Source organism: Abramis brama (genome assembly GCF_963993115.1).
Source record: "Abramis brama genome assembly, chromosome: 14".
NCBI classification, from domain to species: Eukaryota; Metazoa; Chordata; class Actinopteri; order Cypriniformes; family Leuciscidae; genus Abramis; species Abramis brama.
In genome coordinates, this window is record NC_139976.1 from 35,203,291 (window position 1) to 35,216,847 (window position 13,557).

A 13,557-nucleotide genomic window follows, 5' to 3' on the forward strand; every position below is an offset into this window, starting at 1 on the left:
TATTTTCAAATCCAAAACTTGACAGGTATGCACTATAGCCTCACCAGCCCACATTACCACACAGACATGCACATTCAAATGTGATGTAGTTAGGGGGGTTGGGGGGAATGCTCCCCCGAGAAAATTTGGATTTCTCGGACCTAGATATGTGCATTTTAAGGTGTTTGAAGGCCAAAAAAATTGGATAACAATAGCTTTAAAAGCATGTCAGTGGGCAGTAGCATAAATTATTTGTCAAGCAGTTGACAGGGGAAATATTCAAACACATTCGAGGACCATACAAATATAACTTATATATAACTTATTTATACTTATGAATTTTGCTTATAGTTTCTGTAATTAGCAAAGAACATTTGTGTTAAATAGGAAATTGTAATAATGTTAATCAAGCTGACTAAATCACATGACTGTGCAGCAGTTCACATGCACTCACAATAAAAATACAATATAATTTAAAACAAAGACAAGCTCATTATATGATTTTGTGAAAATTGACCCTGTCTATTATACAAAGGAAATAATATTACAGATCTAGACAAATTGAGTTGCTTATAGTTAAAAGAATGTCATGAACGATCATTTAGGCTAGATGTAGGCTATTGGGCTGCGTTCTCCGAAACTACCTTAACGCTACGTCGTTCTTAAGTTGTACCTTAAGAAGTACCTTATCGTTAATACGTGTTTCCGAAACCTTCTTAGTTAAGTATACCTTCTGTAAGTCATACGTTCGTAAGGTTGGTCTGGAGCGCTCTTAGCTATTAGAGTTGTGACGTTCGCGAACGAACCGATTCTTTTGAACGGCTCATAAACATGAACGATGGGAGCCGAGTCGCGGCTGGAGGGGAGCCGTTCTTTCTGTCGTTCTTTTTTTCCTATGCGTGTTTCACACAGATGCACACAAATTAGCTCCTCCGCGAGACAGAACAGTTATAGGGGGAGGGGCGCACCCAGCGTGAAGGGGCTGATCTCTTATTTGCAAAGTTTACAGTAGTTATAGTAGGCTAGTAATAGTGGACTGTACGTAGACATTTCCATTTTATTTATTCTAATTTTATCTACAGTATAGCCTATGTCTAATACTTTAAATATTTTTTGTTATCTATCAAAATGTTCTTTTGTGATACTGTTCTTGTAGAAATTTTTCACTAAAGCTGTTTTGCACAGACATTCATTGCAGCCCACTTTGTTATTGTTCATTTAAGACTTGAAGGGGCTGATGTCCTATTTGCAAAGTTTACAGTAGTAATAGTAGTAATAGTGGACTGTATGAAGACATTTCCATTTTATTTATTCTAATTTTATCTACAGTATATATTTAAAACTTTAAATTTGATAAAATACTTTACATTTTTTTTTTGTTTTCTATCAAAATGTTCTTGTGTGATAACAATGTTCTTGTGTGGAAGTGTTTGTAGTAAAAGCTGTTTTGCACAGAAATTCATTGTATGAATAACATAAGTCAACGTAGCTTTACACATACACACACTTTGTACTAAAGGTAAATCCAAAATAGTGATGTCACTGTCTAAGCAGAGGGATGTTGTGCAACCCTATATGGAATATAGTCCACACATGACAAATGAGGTAATAATCAATATTTCAGAATAATTCAAACTCATATATTTGTGTGTGATATTATATAATATATCTGAGTTTTAATTATTTGACTACAAATCTCACCTCATCATTCCTCCCAGTGATTATTTCCACACTGTAAACCCAGATTTTGATTCAACTCAAAGAGATTGAGTTCATATTACTTAAATGTGTCTAATTTATTGACATTACTTGTTAATTCTGATTAAGCTGAACTTTTTCTTGTCCTTTCTTATTGTAATTGAGTTTTTAAGTCCAATCAGTAGTTTCTACTCAAACAAACTGAGTTTGTATTACTTAAACATGTGTCATTTCTTTAATTCTGAGTAAACTGTACTTTTTAATGGCCTATCTTATTGTAATTATGTGTTTGAGCTCAAACAACTTAATATCACCAAGTTTTGCCTGTCCAACGGTATGTTCAGAGGGTCAAAAACAAAATACGAAATCGCGAATTATTTTCCAGATGGAGTCATGGGTAAGTTCGTGATTTCTGGACGTTATTGTTGTGTCCACTGTAACCATTTGTAAATTTACTGCTAATTTCCTACAGAATTGTAGTGCATTTCCATAATACAGCTAGTATTAGGCTGTATCTTTTACAGAACAGCTGTAAATATACAGCACCATTTCTGTTTTCAACCCGATAAATTCGTAATACAGTATCATACTGAAAAGGTATTGCATTGTGGGATTGATTTCTTTCGCGCTCAATTCAGTTCAAATGTGACGCGAGCAGACACTACTACAGGCAAACTTGATTTGTCAGCGAGATTCATTCAACTGAACAGAATAATCATTCATGTTAGCCTATCAAGATAAACAGTGTCTGCGAATCTGTGAGCAATTTTTAAGATTTTGTGAGCTTCGGTTCGTGTTTCAAACAGTAGCTAACAGTTAGTTGCCTGAGGCGCAGCAGAAAATGGACGACATTAACGTTACATGAAGATGGATGGAAGAATCATCTGAATAATCTAACCTGTGCCTGTAACGATAAGTGGGATTTAGAGTTTGAGAAGATGGGAAAATTGTTCAACTGAGTGATACGGTAAGCCAGTATATATATTTTTGCGTTCGCATTTCTACATTGTTTCCACGTATTTGGTTTGATTTTGCGAACGCGGTTTATACCGCGGCCTCGCAAGCATTCACTCTGTTCCACCTGTTTACCAAGTAACTTAACTGTAACAGTTAACGTTAACTTCGACATTTCACATAGCCTAATAGGCAACATTTACCCTATTTTTTACAGTCTATGCATTTACCATGTTATTTGCATGACACGCTTTTGATATATATATATATATACTAGTGCTGTAGCGGTGCGTCGATGACGTCGACGCGTCGACGTCAAAATTACGTCGACGTCATATTTTTTGCGTCGACGCTTCTTTATTTATTTATTTTTTTATTTTTTTTATTTTTTTGTACCATTCCCGGAGGTACAGCTCGCCACACACACACCGCCCGCCGTGTTATTCTGTCATGTTTTCTCCCTTTCTTTCCAAACCGCGACAAACGCCTGTCTCCTTTCTCTGCAGAATGTGATAAATCCGCTCAACCAATCACAGCGCACCATTCCACGCATTGTAAACAGTAACGGTGGCGCTTTGAATACACCCGGGGCCTGTACCATGAAGGTAGCTTAACAAACTCGGGGTTACAGGATTAGTTTTGAGTTGACAAAACCAAACCGATGCAATCAGGCTTTATTGGTACCATGATGCAGCTCATCAACTTTCTCTGTCAACTCAGGCTTTGATCCTTAAGCTATGATTACTCCACGCGCGCGTGCACATAAAAGAGTGACGTCGACACTGAACAACCAATCGCGGGTAGAGCGAGAGCGATATATTTTTCCGCGGAGGAGCAAGAGATAATCATTCATAATTACGATTAATTTAAATATGTATTTCAACCTCGAAACAATACAGTCTCTGCTGCCAAAGCAAGAGAAGACTGTTGGAGAAAGATTGCTGATGGTTAATGTGTAAGTTAAACAAATACGTTCTATATTTATGTAAAATTATGTATGTATATATGTATGCCTATATGTGTAATATAGCCTATAGATTATTTTTATAATATATAAAAAATGTGCATGTATGTACTAAGAAAGATTAATATTCATTGATTTTTAGATTTTTAGATGCAACCCCAACTCCAAATGTTCTTGGCAGCAGATAAAGACAAAATATAAAAATATAATTCAAAGTGGTTATTTCAAGGAGTTAATTCAAAGAGTATTTACCACAACCTTTTATTACTTTTGTGAACATTTTATCACACTTGTTTGCAGCAAACAGAAATAAAGAATTAAATTCAGAAAACCAGAATACACTGGTGGAGGAGTTGGCTCTGAGTAGGCAATAAGGGACGGCCGATTATGGATGGGATTACAGGTGCTGTACAATCTGACCCTGGTGCTGGCTCCTCTAAGCAAGTAACACTGGGTACGTGTGCAATACATTACTACTTTTTTTTTAAGTTTTAAATATGGCTGACTGTATGTCCTGCAGGGAAATACAGTGTCCCTGTTGAAGCTAACACACACACACACACACACACACACACACACACACACACACACACACACACACACACACACACACACACACACACACACACACACACACACACACACACACAGGTCAGTATGCAGCAGACAGAACACCAAACATAACCTGCTTTACAACAGTTATGCTTTACATTGGCCTACTTTTATTTATTAGGGTGAAGCAAATGATGAAGACACTCTGTCTGTGTGTTCTCAGACAGTTGCTGATGTGAATGCACTGGGCTTTTTATTATGGCAAACATTTGAATGTGTGGCATAAAAAAGGGACTGGCCCTTGCACATCTCTTTTGTAGGATTTTTCACAACCTGCCCCAGAAACTGAGGCCTCTACCTCAATGGGCTTCAGAAGAAATGTGTAAGGATTTAAAACCCTTGACATAAATTAGTCAGTCGTGTTTGTAGGAAGTCAAGGAACTTTTTGTGTTTTTGATGAGCCTCCAGAAAACTTGTAATGATCATGTTTGTGGTGGAATTATGTTTCAGGTGGAAACTGACTCAGTCAGGGCCCTGTACAAAAGGAGTCTTGAACTAGACTGCACACTAAAGGAGACTTTAACTAGACTGCACACTAAAGGAGCTGACTGTGAGCTGAGGAGGCTCCAAACAAAATCAAACAGCTGGATAAAACTGATCTCAGTATGTATATAGTGTGTATATATATATATGTATATATAGTATAACTTATTTAACCAAGTAACACTTTAGTATGAATATTTATTAATGCAACTTTCTCTTGCTCTCTTTCTTTCTTTCTCCCTCCCATCCCACAAAACCAATAAAACAGTTTGAGACATATCTGCAGTTTCAATGTGCTTTTATTAAGTGTAATATTGTATGGTGATTGCATCTACATCTGCACCAGCTGGGTGGTCAAGTGTGATCGGGTCAGTTTCATCGGGGAGAAGCTGGTTTTGTGTTGTTTCTCGCTCCTTTCTACTGGTGGCTATATTGTGCAGAATGGCACATGCAGCCACTATCTGTGATGCCCGCTCTGGTGACTCTGAGTCTGAAGCACCGAACACAGTTGAAATGTGCCTTTAGGAGGCCAAAGGTCATCTCGATCTTCACTCTGGTTTTACTGAGGGCCACATTGAAGCAATGCTGTGGCCCTGTCTGAGGGTCATGATAGGGGGTTATTGTGTAGGTTTTTCTATCTCGGTTTAAATGAACAGTGTTTTGTACTGTACCAAATTTAACTTGCTTTCCTCAAAGCGCTGACACAACACAGACTCATGGAAAATTTGTAAGACAAGCACTGGAGCCAGGCCATTTGGCATCCAAACTTGATCATATGTTCATGACCACAAGTCATCTGCAGATGAAATGTTTAGTAGATCATTGTTATAGCTGTTAAAGTTACTATTAATTTAAAGATTCATCTCACAGAAAATAATCATCTCACATATTCACATCATCCCTACCTGAACATTAAGGCTGTGATAGGACTTCCTATTAACATAATCTGCCTCATGTTCCCCTAGAGCAGTGGAGATTGGAGCAATAGACTGCATACATGTTGCAATGACTTGGGAATCCTATCAGAAGAATAATAAAAAAGATTCAAAATAATTCTTAACATGTATTACCGTATATTGTATAGTACATTTGTGAAATTTGCTTTTTGAGAAAGTGTTCATGTGATGTCACCCTATCAATATATCTTACCGGCAATTTTATAAAAGCCCTCTTTTATGGACATGGTCGATAAATGTCCGGGGAACATTATTAATTAAACTTTTCATGTACTCCTGACGAGCGAGGACCACCTTGCGAATGGTTCGACAAACATATGTTTTCCCCTAGCTTCTGTGCGTCACCCACCATGCAAGAATGTACCACTTTCAAAAAAACAAAACAAAAAAAATGCAACGCAATACAATTTGCGGTACAGTAAGTGCATGAATTCGACGTGTTAAATTCTTTATGTGCGGCTCAAGAAGTTCGCAAAGATAAGACATTCCTTCCGCGGAAAATCTATCTTTCATACAAGTAACTATCAGTTAAGGCAAGGGGATTTTGTCTGGTTAAAAACTCTTTCTCTACGAAGTGCTCGTCAAACAATTTGCGCTGAGATGTCCACCGGATTTGGAAGAAAAGGTGAAGTCATTGCAACAGACACTTGGAATAAGTTACGTCACCTATATGTTTCTTTGCTGTCAGCTGATTGGTCAAACTTCGGTCTGAGATCTTGAATCCAGAACATAACCTGCCCCGGAGCAGGTTAGCCGTGCAGCGTAAGATACCATGGCAACGAACACCGATTAAAGCCGAGCTACTTTCATAGTACCTAAAACCCAGGGTTGGCGGAAACTAAGCTGAAACATAGCTGGCTAGCCACCTAATCCGGCTTCATGGTACAGGCCCCCGGCATCCTAGTTTTCCTTATCTACTTTGCACTTTTTGATCAACAAACAAACAAAAAAATGAATACATTTGACGGCATTGATGGACCTGTGGTGGATTCTGCCGTAGGGAAGAAACGTAAGCCATCGAAATCTAATCATTTACGTGAGGAGATTAACAAGATGAGGCACGCGGGAGGAAGAGAAATGCCGACTGTTGCTTGTTCTCACACTGCGTCAAACTTCTGTCGAATGCTGACACGTGAACCCCAGGGGATCTTTTAAAAAAATTCTTGTACTCAGTCAACGAAAACCGAGCAGGACCAAGCCATTTTACAGCTGATCGCCGTCAAAAAATTTCAGAAGGTATTTCTTAGCGATGGCTGATTGAATGTAGCCTATGTTTAGTCCAGTACGTGCTAAATATAAGATTAGTATTGACCGAGTTCAGAGGCTGTCATGTGGATCAACTTACTTTGTTGTGTATTTTCAACAGTTTCAATATGAAAAATAACTTTTATATTGATTCAATGGATTAATTGCATTTAAAAAAAAAAACGTGTCATGAATTTATTGCATTTTTGGGAAAATAATAATCTGTTTTTATAATAAATCTTTGAAAATCAAAATCTGGATTTGAATTATTTATGTTATTATAACCTAAAGATGCTATGTGAAAGTTTGAAACAGAAAATAGTGGTTTTAATCTTGCCACTTTCTTGGTAAATAAAATCAATTTTTTACTCAAATTAATCAAAATGGATTTATCACGTTTATACTATATTATTCAGAAGTAAACATTGTAGCTGACAGTGTGTTTGTCAGAATGTTTATTTTTTAAACCACAACCTTCTAAGTGCTTCTTTTACTGATATATTTAACAATATCTTTTGCATTTCTCATCCAAACAACGTCAAACTTGGCACTGCACTTACTCGTGCCCAGACAGCTGTCGAGTTTGAAATCCATCGGAGTAACGGTTCGAGAGATATGCGAATAACAGACAGGATAATTAATTCAAATTAGTCGTTAGATTAGTCGACTAATCGATAAAATAATCGCCCGACTAATCGTTTAATAAATAATCGTTTACCCCAGCCCTAATATATACATATATTTTTTTCGTTTCAGGCTTTGCAATCTGATGACAATCCAGTGCTAATGTAAGTGCTTTTAAGTAGTGTTACAGTTATAGTCTATCTATGTGGTAAAAAAATAAAGAAATAATGCTGTCAGTTATGTGATCGTGCTTTTGAATCGTTGTCAGAATTTTGCTAGCACAAGAAAATCCATGTTCCTAATGTTGTTTTTAAATGTAAGTTAGTATTCCTGATTGCCACGCCATGGTCCTACAACTACTCCCACCATTCAAAGAGAAGTTAGACGGTGTTATCCTTAAAGCAGATAAGTAGAGATTATTAAACAAATCTCATTAATCTGTAATATGTTTTATGTTTTGGTTTTGTTGATCATGGCTGTGCTGTCCTTTTTAAAAATTGTTTCAGGAATTTGCAAAGCTGATATCCAGCAATCTACACTTGCCAGAGAGTCCACACTTTATATTGCTTGGTATGTAAACATTGGGTAGTTTTAATCTAAAATGAAAAGCCATCATTTACTCACCCCACTGCAAAATATGTTTTTCTTAATTAGTGTTTTTTTCTTGTTTCCAGTCCAGATATCTAAAATTCTTACATGAAGAAGCATTTAATAGACAAGTAAAAATTGTCTTGTTTTCTGAAAGAATAAGTCAAAATTAAGTGAGTTTATGCTTAAAACAAGCAAAATAATATGCCAGTGCTTTTAACGTTCTAACCCTAATCAATTTTAATGTTTAGGTGAAAAATTTAATTCATAAAAATATGAATAGACAACTACATCGAACCACAGTGAAACTCACACTAGTTATTTTAATTATTAATATTATTTATTAATTAATTTTTATTTTTATTTTTTCAATTACAGGTCAATCTCTATGCGACCAGTGCTGGATATTACGTTTGTAAGGTCAAGGTGTGTGTGGAAAGGATCACAGCATCTTCATCACTGGCCTGGCAGCGCTGTTTGCCTCCTCCTATAACTTCAGCTTGCAGTACAGGAAGAGGCAGCACCTTGAGTTTGTTCAGAGGTTAGTCATTGACATATTTGCCATTCATATAAATATTGGACTGAATTGTGACTTGTCTTGACAGTATTTATTAAGCTGACTACTGGTATAAACAATATGGCCATGGTTTCCATACTGGGCTTAGCTTAAGCCAGGTCTAGGCCTTAATAAAATTAGGATATTTAAGCAGCTTTTATAAAAATGTCTAATAAAAAAAAACATTACTGGTGTGCATCTTGAGACAAAACAGTGGCAGTTACATTTTTTAAGATATGTCATGGCAAGTTGTTTTCAGTTAAATGATTAGTGAAAATTCTGTCATTAATTACTAACCAATTCTTCCAAACCTGTAAGACCTTCGTTCATCTTCAGAACACAAATTAAGATATTTTTGATGAAATCTGAGAGGTTTCTGAACCACCCATAGACAGCAACGTCTTTGCAACTTTCAAGGCCCAGAAAGGTAGTCAAAACATCGTTTAAATAATCTATGTAACTACAGTGGTGCAACCTTAATATTATGAAGCGATGAGAATATCTTTTGTGCACAAAAACAAAATAACGTCATTATTCAACAATCTCTACTCTTTCTCGTCATTCTCCTACGCTGTTGACGTAGTGTAAACAGTGTCAAGTCACCTTCATTTATATAGTGCTTTAACAATATAGATTGTTTCAAAGCAGCTTTACAGTGATAATAGGAAAGTACAGTAACATAGATTGTTTAGGCTTTACAGCAGCTCTAGAATAAATTTATTAGACTATTTTTGACCGTCAAAATGCCGGCGGACAGCTTCAGTGAGTTGTTCAAAATCTTTCTTTTTAGTAAACTGTGTACACAAACAATGTTCTCAATGCTGGAGTTCATGTGTAGAGCCCCTGGTGACACTTCCAGTAAAGTTTCATGTTGTGTCGAGCCTTCTTAGTGTTTTAAAAATAGCTATTTTTGATGCTATAATAGTCGTGCCCCAAGCACTCACATTCAAAAGGCAATTTGACCGAAAACGAAAATACGGTCAAACTTAAAATTGGCGTTTCCATCCTAATTATGCTTTTAAACGAAACGAAAAGAGGTTTTAAACGAAAGAGGTTGCATTTTGGCAAGAGTTATCCTTTAACGCGTTCCGGCCCACTAATCTGCACAAAACGGATGTGTCTGGTGGCTCGAGAATGTAAACCCTGTTTTAGATTTCTAGGTGCAAGCCTTGAAAAAAAGCCAGTGCAGCGCTTCTGGGTTCTACGTCAGAACGTAGGCTTATTATTGGCCAACTCTGGTCGTGTGTGATGACCCAAGAGCTAGCCAATAGTGAGCCTACATTCTGATATAGAACCCATAAGCGCTGCACTGGCTTGCACTACGTCAACAGTGTAGGAGAATGACATGGAAAAGAAGAGATTATTCAACAATGTCGTTATTTTGGGGTTATTTTGCACACAAAAAGTATTCTCGTCACTTCATAATATTAAGGTTGAACCACTGTAGTTATATGTACTATTTACTGATGTTTTTACCACCTTTCTGGGCTTTGACAGTTGCAATGACATTGATGTCAATGGAGGGACAGAAACCTCCCAGATTTCATCAAAAATATCTTAATTTGTGTCCCGAAGATGAACGAAAGTCTTGAGGGTGAGTAATAATGACATAATTTTCATTTTTGGGTGCAAACATGCATTTTAGTCTGGTAAATATCATGTTTAACATTATCATGTAGTCATGTATGCAATTCACATTGCAAGGCTTGCAATTAAAGTTAAATTATTTCTGTCACAAAGGTTTGGGCTGGATTCTGGCAATGTGTGCTCTATATAAACTGAGAGTCTATGACTGCCTTTCCACTGATACTCTGATGGGACCTGATGAGGGGATGATATTGTTAATGAGCTGGGTGATGAGTAGACAAAAGTTGTAGAATAAAACTTTAAATCTGGCAACCCCACTTTCAAAAGTTTAGTTAGTAGTATTTATTATGACAGTGCACATGTAAACAGACACATTGAGCTGATGTATTTTAACCCGGGCAGAAAAAATATCAGTTATTGATCACAACATCCAACATTGCTTTTTTTTTCATGTTGTTCAGTTTTATCCAAACAAACTAGTCGTTAAAACCGATATCTGGTTTTTATTTACACATCTTTTGTGCTGTCTATCTCTGTCAAAATATATAAACTCAGTCCATAATATTTCGTTTTTTTTTTTTCTTTCTTTTCAGCCTTTTAGACGCTTTCTTCACATCAATCCTGAACGTGGATCAAAAACAAAGAAAGGACAAGTAACTTCAAAGAAAGCTGGCCAAGTTGTGCAAAACAAGAACACCACAGAAAGCCTACAGGTTTCCTCACTTCTGCGAAAACTTGCAGACTTTGAATGGGATTTCCTTTGCACTTTTATGGACTTCAGAACAGAAACAGCAATTCACTGCCATTATAAAGCTTGGAAGAGCCAGGGCATTTTTAATATAGCTCCAATTGTATTCGTCTGAAAGAAGAATGTCGTATAGACCTAGGATGACTTGAGGGTGAGTAAATCATGGGCTAATTAAAATTTTTGGATGAACTATCCCTTTAATTAAGCGCTAAGTGTTACCTGTTTGTTGTTAAAGTGTTAAAATTGCATTTTATGTTTAAAAAAAATTCAGCCAACATGTTCACAGAAGGCAATTTTCTGATCTTTGCTTTTAACCAAAATAAATGTTTTAAAACCCAGAAAATGTTGTTTTCTTTTTCCTAGTATGGCTACTCTTATGAAACCTTAACATATAATATTTTAATTATGTAATTATAAAAGCAGCATTCCCTGTAAAATACAATTTATTGCTGTATACAAGTTTAATATTGTAAAAGTATGTGGTATATACTGTATTTGGTAATTCCAGTGGAGTACTATAAATGCTTTTTACTGTACTAGTGCTGTAAAAATACAGTATGTGGCTGGCAATGGCAAAATATTTTACATGGCTCTATTTATTGAAAGATATTTTGAGTTTCAGGAGCTAAAAGTTAAGTTGGGTACGTTAGAATATACAATTTAGTTGAATTGGTAATGGAGTAATGCTTACTTAACAAGCTGAGTTAAATAAATGGGTGGGGGATGATTGTTTAAACTAAGTATCTTCAGTTACTTTAACTCGGTTATAAGTACATTCAACTTAAATGTTCTATTCCATTCCATTATGGGCTTAAGTACATTGAACGTAGTCCATTTCACTTATTCAACTAATGCTTCATTACTTAAAAATTTTAAGGCAACGAGTTACCTTGGTTTTTTTAAGTAAATTCTACTTATCCGGGTTTACAGTGCAGGATAAACTGAGATGCCCCCAAGCTGGCTTCTTAAAACTGACTAAATATTTAAAAAGAGCCAAGATCCGGATCCCCTCAAAGAGCCATAAATCCCATCACTATTAGCTATACCTTATCGCTGCTGACGGTTCATACCGCTATGGCCACCACTACGCAAAAAGCTTTTTTACATCGCAGTTTAATTACACATAGAACATTTTATATGAACATTTAATATAAAATCTGATTTAGTATTAAAATTACATTTTTACTTTACTTTAAAATTTTACACATAAAATACTTAAGTTGTTATAGCCTACACCCAGTGTATGGAAGTGTTTTCATTAATAAAGTTTTCATACACTAATGGTTGTTAGCTTTTTTAATTACTATCCTAAGGCACATCAGCTGGCGAACCATTTGACAGAAAAGGCTTAGGAGTCTATATAAAGAAAGATGAGTTTACACAAACTTTATAGCTATGGCAGCGAGACAGCGAGTACTTGTTTTAAATCAAAGACGGCGCCGTCCGCGGAGCCAGTTAGTGTATGTCAACTACATGGCTGGTGGATAATCAGCATACGTTGTGGAGAACATTAACACACTTATGGCCGTGAGGGTTTGGGATTGCACACTTGCTAAATTATAAACACATACTCATATTTATTTCTGCATGTACATATTTCAATGAGCCCCGATAAATGCAGTTTGTACTATTTCTAAAACGCTTCTTTATAAAGAACATTGTTTTCTCAATACTTTACCTATACCGCTGTGAAGGAAAGAGCGCACAATCGATCATCGAGGCATCGATATCAACCTATTCAGCACCTCTACCATGGACAGCACCTGCTAACGTCGAACTTAAGAAGGTTTACCTTAAGCAACATCCTAAGGTAGTTCGGAGAACACACGTAGGAAATGTATACCTGTAGTTAAGGTGTAGGCTACCTTTTGAGTCTTCGTAGCGCGCTAAGAGACAACGTTATCGGAGAACGCAGCCTTGATGTAGGCTATTGATTGCATTAGTGCGTGATATTGAAGAGTGCGCGTCTCGAGCACACGACTGACACGACAGGAAAGTTCGTTTTTCTGAGTTTTATATTCTGACATATACCGTGACAACATCTCATTTGATGTTAGATGAGATCATCTCAGCCTAAATCCACAGGTAGAGGACTGTGCGGCGCTGCTGACTGCGTTATTTATAAAAAATAAAATAAAATAAAAAGTAATTTCTGTGAGATTGTTCGCTGTTGCGCGCAAATCCTGGAGATATTCTAGGCTGAAATCATTCACGTGGTGCGTCTCTGTGTGAGACAGATTTCAACAATCAACAGTCAGAGACAGCAGCAAAGCCAAAACACAATGAAAATAAGGCAACTTATGATTTACATGGTTTACATAAGCTATTATCCGGTTTCATATTTGTCTGTCAACTTTTCAAAATACATTCGGGGCTACACTCAAAACATTCGGGGCTGAAGTCCCGGCAAAATCGGCTGGCGCCGCCTCTGACCGGCACCAGCACTGCCTTGGTCGAAAAGGGGTAATAGAGGACGTTTTGACTCCAGAGGAACGTTGGTTGATGTCAAGTGATATTGAAATATGACATCTTCAAGCTACCCAGCAAACACATTTACGTTGTG

The 13,557-nt window shown here is 36.7% G+C and overlaps 1 long non-coding RNA gene across 2 annotated transcripts; it reads left to right on the forward strand.

The window, feature by feature from the left end:
- Positions 1–7,952: 7,952 nt before the first annotated feature.
- Positions 7,953–11,860, forward strand: LOC311096319. Of its 2 annotated transcripts, none has more exons than XR_014608996.1 (3): positions 7,953–8,085; positions 8,482–8,644; positions 10,840–11,860. It is a non-coding gene; the product is annotated as an uncharacterized lncRNA (long non-coding RNA). The 2 variants fall into 2 exon arrangements; XR_014608997.1 differs by lacking the exon at positions 7,953–8,085 and adding an exon at positions 8,119–8,276.
- The last annotated feature ends 1,697 nt before the right edge of the window (positions 11,861–13,557 follow it).